The sequence below is a fragment of the Callorhinus ursinus genome, unplaced genomic scaffold, assembly GCF_003265705.2.
Source record: "Callorhinus ursinus isolate GAN/ISIS: 27379988/994484 unplaced genomic scaffold, GSC_fseal_2.0 scaffold27, whole genome shotgun sequence".
In the NCBI taxonomy this organism is placed as follows: domain Eukaryota; kingdom Metazoa; phylum Chordata; class Mammalia; order Carnivora; family Otariidae; genus Callorhinus; species Callorhinus ursinus.
The window spans coordinates 23163976-23175140 of NW_027397089.1; positions in this window are offsets into that span (position 1 = coordinate 23163976).

Below are 11165 nucleotides of genomic sequence, written 5' to 3' on the forward strand. Positions count from 1 at the left end.
AGTACTAGGACTGTAATGTACACCATGATGACAATAATTAACACTGCTGCATAGTGCATTTGAAAGTTGTTAAGAAAGTAAATCCTAAAAGCTTTCATCATGAGAAAAAAACATTTTTCTCCTTTTTTTTGTATTTATATGAGATGATGTTAAGAAAACTTAATATGAACTTAATCATTTCATAATATATGTAAGTCAAATCATGATACTGTATACCTTAAACTTATACAGTGCTGTATGTCAGTTATATCCTTAAAAAACTTAAAAAAAAAAGGGGGTGCCTGGGTGGCTCAGTCGTTAAGCGTCTACCTTCAGCTCGGGTCATGATCCCAGGGTCCTGGGATCGAGCCCCACATCGGGCTCCCTGCTCAGCAGGAAGCCTGGTTCTTCCTCTCCCACTCCCCCTGCTTGTGTTCCCTCTCTCGCTGTGTCTCTCTCTCTGTCAAATAAATAAATAAAATCTTAAAAAAAAAAAAGAGTGCTTACTTCAGACACATCACAAGGTAGATTCAGTGAATAGTTCTCTTTCTTGCTAGCATTAAACTCTCCTAATTTACTTCCTAAGAATATGTTTAGTTGCGAGCAGAGGCAAAATTCTATGCAAAATCTGAAACCGACTATAAGCATTAAGTAACTCAAAAGGTGCTTGCATTTTTTAAATATTTAAAATAGCATTGGCATCTACTAAGGGCTTGTAACAGTCTCACTATTAGAAAGTTAACCATAGAATAAAACATACCAGTAGTGCCTTTGAGATTCTGACAGCCACGTGTGGTGTGACATAAAAGCAAACATTTATGCGGGAACATGATATTCTGTAATAGAGATATGTACCTGAGTTATGGAATTTAAAGCAGTGCCAACTAATTTCATCTGGGGATTCATGAAAGTTTGAAGTGCACCATGAAGAAGGAGATACAGAGCTGACAGAAAGCAAGCCATGGAGAGACATTCTAGACAGAGGATTTAGCACATACACACATACACGGAGAGACAGAGTGTGTGGCTCATGTGAGAAATTGCTCGTGTTTTCATGGAAACTAGCAAAGTGTGTCCATAGGAAAGTGCACAAGGTAGTGAAGAACTTTCTTAAGAAGAAACTTGCTAGAGTTTGGGGTTTATCCTGTATGTAATTATGGACCATTAAAGAGTTTTTTAAAGAGGGCATAATATTACTAATTTGCATTTTAGGGGGAAAAAGTTGTTCTATTGGCGGTGTAAAATGATTTCCCAGTGTTTCCAATAAAAGGGCACTATTAGGGCGCCTGGGTGGCTCAGTTGGTTAAGTGACTGCCTTCGGCTCAGGTCATGATCCTGGAGTCCCTGGATCGAGTCCCGCATTGGGCTCCCTGCTCAGCGGGGAGTCTGCTTCTCCCTCTCCCCCTCCTCCCCGCTTGTGTGCTCTCTCTCTCTCTCAAATAAATAAATAAAATCTTTAAAAAAAAAGGGGGGGCACTATTAGAGGCAAAGCCCAGCAGAAGAAATCCTTTGTGATGCATGATGAGATCACAGTAATCATGAGATTATCTTCTAAGAGTTTCTTATTTAGTGAAAACCCCAGAGATAAAGTAACACAAAATAATTGGCCATAGTCTTGGAAAGGGAAATAAGCAAAGACAATGCAAAAAAGTGGTAAATGCTTCAGTGTCCTGCCAGGATACCTTTATTTCACAGATCTGGGCCTTGATAAGGCTTACCTAGTCCACTCAGACACATCTTTATAATGTTCCCTAACGGAATGCTACAGTGATCTCATTATCTCCTGGAAGTCCTCTTAAGTTTTTAAGGCAAATTGTCCCACTACGTACCTGAACCCAGCCTATCAAAGAATATAAAGAGATGTACCTTGAAAAGTAATGGGGTGGGGGACAGGAAGCACATCTAGGGTGGCCTCACTTCATATGTGACCACCACCTATCTGCCTTTTGATATTTATACATTGATCTTTCCCTCTTCTTCTGCAAAATTCCTGAAGACATAACAACAGTCCACACTGAAAATTTTACAGGCAGTTATTGATGGCAAAGTTGTTGCAAATTTAGCCATTTAAAATTCTTTTTTTTTTAAGATTTTATTTATTTGTCAGAGAGAGAGAGCGCGCATGCAGAAGCAGGGGGAGCGGCAGGCAGAGGGAGAAGCAGACTCCCCTCTGAGCAAGGAGCCAAACTGGGGACTCGATCCCAGGACCCTGAGATCATGACCTGAGCTGAAGGCAGACGCTTAACCGACTGGGCCATCCAGGTGTCCCTAGCCATTAAAATTCTTAAGAGAAGACCCATATATTATCCAGATACATTTTTTAACTTTATGTTTTCCAGTTTCACATTTGGCATTTATCATTCATAGAAATGCTCTACACTTGTCATTAATGAATTATTTGAGGGTTTAACCAGAAGTATCTGCCTTGCTGAAAAGCTGGATACTTGTTTGGCCCTTCTAGAGTGTTGTCATCACTTCTGCCCAAATTTGCCAAGAGCAAAGAAAAAGCAAACGATGAAATGTAACTCAGAGATCAGAAATAAGGACATGTTAGCCAATTTATTTGCCTGCTCTTTTTACAGGGCAGTGACAATAGGGCAGACCTTAAGAAATTTAGGGTCTATGGGATGCCTGGGTGGTTCAGTTGGTTAAGTGTCTGCCTTCAGCTCAGGTCATGATCCCAGGATCCTGGGATTGAGTCCCACATTGGGCTCCCTGCTCAGCGGGAAGCCTGCTTCTCCCTCTCCCTCTGCCCTTCCCCCTTCCTCCCCCACATTCCCTCCCTACTTTCCCCCTTCCCCCCAGTGGTGCTCATGCTCTCTGTCTCTTTCATGCTCTCTTTCTCTCTCAAATAAATAAAATTTTTCAAAAATAATAAACACTAAATTTTAAAAAATAAAGAAATTTAAAGTCTATTTTACCTTGTATAATATCAGGTTGCAAGTCCCTCCCCTAAAGCGATCACCACCCACTACTAGCCCTGGAGTCCCACAATTCTATATCAGGAGTTTCGCTGCGTTTGTTTCAAGTGTTTATCCCTGCTAGAACACACAATTAAGACAACAAGCCATTTTCTTTATTTAAACTCAGTAAGTTCTGCTTTTTTCTTGAAAATACATACAGGTAAATCTATAAAGACACTGGGCACCTAAGTGGAGAAAAAAAAATGCTCATCAAAAATTTGAAAGATGTTTTAGCTCCAAAAACAAACCTCTAAATGTCATAAAATTAGGAAGGAAGGGTTATTTGCCCCTACCCCACCGAATCCAGAGTAAATGATAGTACCTCCACTGCCTAGAAAAGAGTATTATGTTTATACTGACAATTATTGTCATTCTATGCGAAAGTTTTGTCTTATTTTGGCGATTTTGTGTTATCTAATTGTTATTTCACTAGAAATTTCTGTGAAGCATATGAATTTAAACTATATGCTTTGGAAGTGTTGAGATGAATATATATGTATTTAAATCTCATTCTATGTTCATAATTTTAGTAAATGAAAATAACTCCTCATATTTTTTTTAAGATTTATTTATTTATTTTCAAGAGAGAGAGACAGAGAGAGAGCACAGTGGGGAGGGCCAGAGGTTTCCTTTCAGGAGAGAATCCCAAGCAGGCTCCACACTCAGTGCAGAGCCCAATGCGGGGCTCAATCTCACAACCCTGAGATCATGACCTAACCAAAAAAATCAAGAATCCGACGCTTAACCAACTGAGCCACCCAGGTGTAAACCACCTCATATTTTTTAACTGAAAAAAATGTGGTTTTTTTTTTTTTCAGTTTTCATAGTTTTAAAGCTGGCAAAAATAATAAAATTAAAATAAATAAAATAAAATAAAATAAAACAAATAAAATAATAAAATAAAATAAAATAAAATAAAAATCCGGCAAACTGAGTGTACTATAAGCTATTTTTGCTATGGCCTCATGGGGACTAGACTTTAAGTAGTCCACAAAAAACACATGTCATTTTTTTTTAAAGATTCTTTTATTTTAATTTACTTTAACTTTTTATTTTTATTTTTTCTAGTTTTTTTATTATGTTAATCACCATATATTACATCATTAGTTTTTGATGTAGTGTTCCATGATTCATTGTTTGTGTATAACACCCAGTACTCCACGCAGAACGTGCCCTCTTTAATACCCATCACCAGGCGAACCCATCCTCCCACCGCCCTCCCATCTAGAACCCTCAGTTTGTTTTTCAGAGTCCATCGTCTCTCATGGTTCATCTCCCCCTCCGATTTCCGCCCCCTTCATTCTTTCCCTCCTGCTATCTTCTTCTTCTTCTTCTTCTTTTTAAACATATAATGTATTATTTGTTTCAGAGATACAGATCTGTGATTCAACAGTCTTACACAATTCACAGTGCTCACCATAGCACATACCCTACCCAATGTCTATCACCCAGCCACCCCATCCCTCCCACCCCCCACCACTCTAGCAACCTTCAGTTTGTTTCCTGAGATTAAGAGTTCCTCAGATCAGTGAGGTCATATGATACATGTCTTTCTCTGATTGACTTATTTCGCTCAGCATAACACTCTCCAGTTCTATCCACGTCATTGCAAATGGCAAGATTTCATTCCTTTTGATGGCTGCATAATATTCCATTGTATGTACCACATCTTCTTTATCCATTCATCTGTCGAACATCTTGGCTCTTTCCACAGTTTGGCTATTGAAAAAACACATGTCATCATTTAACAAGATAAGTCCTGAATTGAATAAGTTTTACACTGAGATTTTCAAGAACGTATCTCTTACAAGAAGGGTGCCCCCTTATTAAAAAAAAAAGGTAATAAAATTAACCTGTTGTGATCTAATATTACATAGCTGTCTCAAATATCTCACAGGGTGTTGACACAATTCAAAAACGCCTAGTTTACTCTGTGTTAAAAGAGGTGAAATGTGTTAAAAGAAGGGAAAAATGCAGTATTATTAAGGTGAGTCTACAGGGAAAATATACACACAGATGTGAGCACCCAAACCATGAACCACATTTGGATATTGTTTCTGTAATTGACTATAAGGAATTTGTTTTCGTCTTAGGAGTTTTGTCTTAATTTTCTTTAGTGAATACATGTTGTGTAACATTAAACTTTTGTAATAAAATTTCAATATCACCTAAACTATTTGACATTATAAGAAACATTGATTCATAATTCCACAGAAATCTGTCCTTCAAATCCACAGTGAATAATGTCATAGTAAATATCTGGTAGAGTCTTCATATTTTAATATGGCTGGAAAAAAATCAATGTAATCAACAAATGTACTGAACTCTTATTATATGCTGGGTAAACTGATATAGGGTAGCAATACAAAGGTGAATAAGCAATGCAAAATTCATAAGCAGGAAACTGATCAGGGACCCTAAAGGAAAATATGTATAATGCACCGTAGTAACTGCTCTACAGTGGCATGGACAAAGTCTAATGGAAAAAGTACAATTGAAAGACAATAACATGATGAAATTTTCAGGTAATAAATATGTCAATGGGTATATACAGGAGTGAATTCGGAGAGATGAAGGAGGAAGTAGTTAACTAATACACAAAGTCTTCAAACAACGAAGATTCCAGTTGTGTTTGGGAGAATTAAAGAAGGGGCTGTCCCACGCTTCCAACGGCAAGGTAAAAGAGAAAGTGGCCCCCTGTACGGACGGGAAAGGGCAAAATGCATCCTACTAATAGCATTGAAAGAAGTACAGGTAAGGATGCACGAAGCCTCCTTTCCAAACTGTTTCCACCGTGACTTCCTGTTTGTTGTATGTTTCAGCAGCGCTGGATTATTACTGTTCCCAAAGTTCTCTTGATTCTCCACCCCCAGGCCTTCACTAACATTGTTCCTCTGTTTGCAATATCCTCCTGTCATCTCTATTCTCTAAGAAGTCTCTTCAGGTTCACCTGTCCCATGAGACCCACCCCTGGCGCGCACGGCCAGTTCCCCACCCACATGTCCTGGATCCCTTTTACTAGTCCCACTCCCAGTTTCATTGTGCTTTGCTTCTAACGGCTTGCACCTATGAACTTTTATTTAAGAAGCTTGTCCTTGGGCTTCTTGGCAAGTCCTGGGGGTTTACCACTACTTTGGGGATTGCCCATCACTAGCCACTGCCTGGTGTTAGAGTAACGAAACTTAGCTTCCTTTCTTAAACGTTGGAGGAACCGAAGTGTAACTTATCTCTGCAGCTTCCTGCCAGCCCAGGCTGAGGTTAAGTCATTGCCCCAAATCAATTTCCCCCCTTGACTGGCTTCTTTCCTTCCCTGTCTTGCTTTCCCCCATTCTTTTTTTGGTTTCTCTTGGGGCCACTTTCTTAATAACTCCCTGGTTCATTTCTTTGTGTCTCAGAATCTGATTCTGGGGAAGTTGACCTAAGATAATACCTCTCTTGATAACGAAAATAGGAAGCATCCATAATGTTTTCATTTACTTTCATTTAATTCACTCATCATACAATATTGACTCATTACATAATTTATTCATTATTTAATATTAAGAGCCTACTGTATGCCAAGATATCTTCTTCCAGATATCAAGGATACAGGAATGTATTTTATTTATACTTTTTTAATGTCACTTTGATTTTGGCTATTTATGTTCTTCTCCATGTACTTCCTAAAAAAAATTAAGTAAAGACATTTGGGTTACAGTTAGTCATAAAATCGCCCTTTGTGTTTAGAGTAGAGGGATAAAAGAATTGGGGAAGGGTTCCAGGGCCTCTTCAGAAATTACTCATTACTTATGTCAGGATAGGAAAAGTGAGAAGTGTTTTACCCATTCAGGAAAGTGACCCCCACCTCCCAGAAATCCAGAGGAATTATTTTAGAGAAACAGATCCGCAGTTAAGGGATTAAATAGCAAGAATATGGCAAGGGGGGCACCTGGGTGGCTCAGTTGGTTAAGCGACTGCCTTCGGCTCAGGTCATGATCCTGGAGTCCCAGGATCGAATCCCACATCGGGCTCCCTGCTCGGCAGGGAGCCTTCTTCTCCCTCTGACCCTCTTCCCTCTCGTGCTCTCTATCTCTCATTCTCTCTCTCTCTCTCAAATAAATAAATAAAATCTTAAAAAAAAAAAAAGAATATGGCAAGGGTAGTCTAAAACAATGTTGTATCAATGGGACAATACTATCCACAATACTATCCTCTGGTGGATAGTATTCTCCCATTGAGAATCAATGGGAGATGAAATGATCAATGAAAGATCAATGAAAATGATCAAAAGGAAATGAATCATGACTTCCAAGAGAATTAAGCTGCTGTCAGGATACTTGCCATATTTCATTTCCTGTGTTTTAGAATCCAACGTGTTAGAGCTAAGGATTGTACTCGGGCTCCCACATCAATCTGTCTGCTAAGCTCGGTTACACAGAAGCTGGCTAAACTCACAGAGGCTACACAGAAAATAGACTTGTAAAAACTGGCAACTTTAAAATCTACTAAGAGCTACAGTATGTAGCCACGTGAACCCAGAGAGTAAGTAATCAATTCTCTCTGGGGAATCAGAGGGCATCCTCATGTTTTGAATCACTAGGTTAGAATGTTAATAATTGGGAAGCTCCTTGTTGACATTTTCTGAGAAGTAAAAAAAAAAAAAAAAAAAAAATCCAGCATGCGACAAAATACACTTTCTTTTTTCTCAGGATCCACATACTAATCAGATTCAGTGGGTGAATGTGGAGTCTCTGAGAGGTGTGGCACAGCTCTCCTTCCAGTTTACCTCGCAGCCCATCCTTGGCTGTTATAAAATCACCATGGAGATGCTCTCTGAAAAGAAACCACATTATTGCTTTTGGGAGGCAGGTGGGGGGAAGACATAATACATAATAACTATGAAGATATTATCTGCTAATGATAAGAAAAATAATAAAAGCCTGCCCAGTTTTGGAAGGGCATGATTATTAAATAACACTCTTTTTTTTTTTTTTTTTTTTAAGTAGGATCCATGCCCAGCGTGGAGCCCAGTGAAGGGCCTGAACTGAGGACCCTGAGATCAAGACCTGAGCTGAGATCAAGATTCAGTCGCTCAACCAACTGAGCCACCCAGGTGCCCCTGCAATAGCATTTTTATAAGTGTGTCTCTTCCCTACCTCCTTCCTTATACTCTTGTTACTGTTTCAGGATCCTCCACCTATCCACCTACTCAGTCCTTACCCCCTAGTTCAGCCTATAATCTTCATGTAATTTTCTGCTAACCTAGGATCCTTATCATAACTTCTTTTTGTGGTATTTGTAATCCAGTTTATATGATGGTTTCTGAAGTATTCTCTCTTTTTTAAAAAAAAAGATTTTATTTATTTATATTAGAGAGAGCACGAGAGGGAGGGAGGGGCAGAGGGAGAGAGACCATCTCAAGCCGACTTTGAGCTCAGTGCGGAGCCCAGCTCCGGACTCAATCTCACAACCCTGAGATCACGACCTGAGCTGAAATCAAGAGTTGGGGCCCTCAACCGACTGAGCCACCCAGGCATCCCAAGTCTCTTTTTAAGACACATTTATGCCTCAAAGCACTCTGTATAAAAAGAATAGAATTAACATTAGTTGATAAGAATATACTCCCTTTTTGTTATCTTATAAAATCCTCAGAAAAATTCTATTTTGGTATCATTATTCCCATTCTACAGGGGAAAATATTGAGACACACTTTCCCGAGATCAATACGTCAGAAGTTATGGATTTGGAATTCAAATGTTCATTTTTCTACCCAATTCCAAAATCCAGCTCTTATGTCCTGCAGTGCCCTCCTAACACTATTTATTAACAGCAAATATAACAAAAGTCCATGATTTGTTAAGGGGAAACAACTGCTTTTTATGAATGCAATTATTTATTTTTTTCTTTTTACTGACAGTGTCACCCAAATGACTATAGATGCACAGAAAATGTCTTAGTTGTGGACCTTGAATTCAAAGTTAATGTCTGCATCTTGTCAGTTTAAATTGTGCACTTTTAAAATGATGTATTTACAGAAAGATATGAGAATAAGATGAATACAACCAAAAAGAAGTAATATATAAATATACAGAAGGCAAGGAGAAAAAAGCATGAAATCATATTGCTGATTTTATGAATTTGTACTATATGTCTAATTATTTGAGTATGTGTTATGGCACATGGTTTTAGTTAATAATTGAAGACTACTAGGTTTTCTAATTTAAATTTTAGTTACATACAATGCGATATTGGTTTCTGGAATAGAATTCAGTGGTTCATCACTTACATACAACACCCAGTGCTCACGATAACAAGAGCCCACCCACCACCCATCTAGCCCATTCCCCACCCACCTCCATCTATCAACTCTCAGTTTGTTCTCTATTGTTAAGAGTCTCTCGGGGCACCGGGGTGGCTCAGTCAGTTAAGCGACTGCCTTCGGCTCATGTCATGATCCCAGCGTCCTGGCATCGAGCCCCACATTGGGCTCCCTGCTCAGCGGGGAGCCTGCTTCTCCCTCTCCCTCTGCCTGCCGCTCCCCCTGCTTGTGCTCTCTCTCACTCTCTCTCTCTCTCTCTCTGTGTCAAATAAATAAATAAAAAGTCTTTTAAAAAAAGTCTCTTATGGTTTGTTTCTGACTATTTACATCTCAAGATAATACAGTGTTTCGCACTCGCATACATGTGGCCATTGAAATTTCAATTAATTAAAATTAAATATAATTTAAAATTCAGTCTCTCAGTTATACCAGCCACACTTCAAGTGCTCACCAGCCACATGTAGCTACTGAATTGAGAAGCACAAACATAGAATATAGAACATTCTCATCATTCCAGAAAGTTCTATTGGACAGTATCATGTGATTACTCTGACTTCTTGATTTAATCTTTATATATTACATGATTAAAGAAAAACTTTGTAGCTCAAAATTCCCAGAGAAAACCACTATGAGAGCTGAGGTGATTCCTGGGTAATTCTGCTGCACTGTGGGGAGGGTATCAAAGGCAGAGAGGGATTTTGGGCAAATAACAAGGCACTTAATTGGTGTATGGTGGAGTCCTAGCCAGGTAGTTCAAACTAATTTCTTTCCACCTCCTAACTAAGTGCAGAAGCATTAGCCAAGCTTGTGTAACCAGCAAGGACAGCTAGTGTGCAAACATAAAGCATTGTCTCCTCAGACCTGATGTGAGGATTAATTTTTTTTCTCTATGAATCAAATCTCATGCATATTACATTACTTTTGCTTTTGGATAATTAGAAATAAAAAGTACCCTGGAGATTTCTAGTTATAAGGAGAGTCTCATTCTAGTCATCTAAAATTGAATGCTAAACTTCAGGGTTAAAGCTTTGCTTATTCTCCAGCTTCTCTGCTTTAGGCTGGAAGTCTGTAATGGTAAAGAAGGGGCATGGCTGACCTTTTTACTACCCTTATCTTGGGCTTCACTTTCAGCGTTGAACAAGAGGAAGCAAAAGGAGTAGAGGACAAGAAAGTCCCAATATACTTGGGGTGAGGAGGCAGGAAATCACCAGCTTAGCTAGAAAAACTCCTGGGCAAAGGAAATCCCCAAAGCTCAGATGACCAAGTACCATCAGTCATGCTTGGCTGTGTGTTAACATCTGTGTTGTTTTTTTGGAGAGATATGGCAATTAACAGACCAGTACTCTGAGACAGGCCAGCTGGGAATCCCCAAACATAAACGTGAATAACCAAATCGTTAAAGACTAACAACTTGAAATCAAGGTATTCAACTGAAAAATTAGTGGCTTATTACTGAGAAAAGAGTTGAAGATCAACCAGAACAAGAATTTATTAATAAGTAAAATTTATATACGCAGAAAAGAGTGCATACCATATCTCTTTTTATATAATCAATGAAAAGTCTTGGAATTCAGCATATTGATTTTAAAGTAAAAATGTGTAGATGGACTGATTAGGAGAATGGAGAGCCCTAAAGAGAGAATCACTAAATGAAAGATGATATTGATGAATTTTCACAGAATGTAGCCCAGAGGAATCTATTAATATTCCTTACAGACAATTTTGTTCTTTGCCTTTTCTACCTATTGATTTTTTTTAACAATGAAACCATATATATATACTCTGTGTAAGTAAAAATAAACATAATTTACATTTTAAAAGTAAAAAATTATGTATGCTCATTATAGCATATTGGGGAAATGAAGAAAAGCTAAAAGATGCAAAACATTATCCTAAGAAATTAAAGCCAATAATCATTCTTTCTT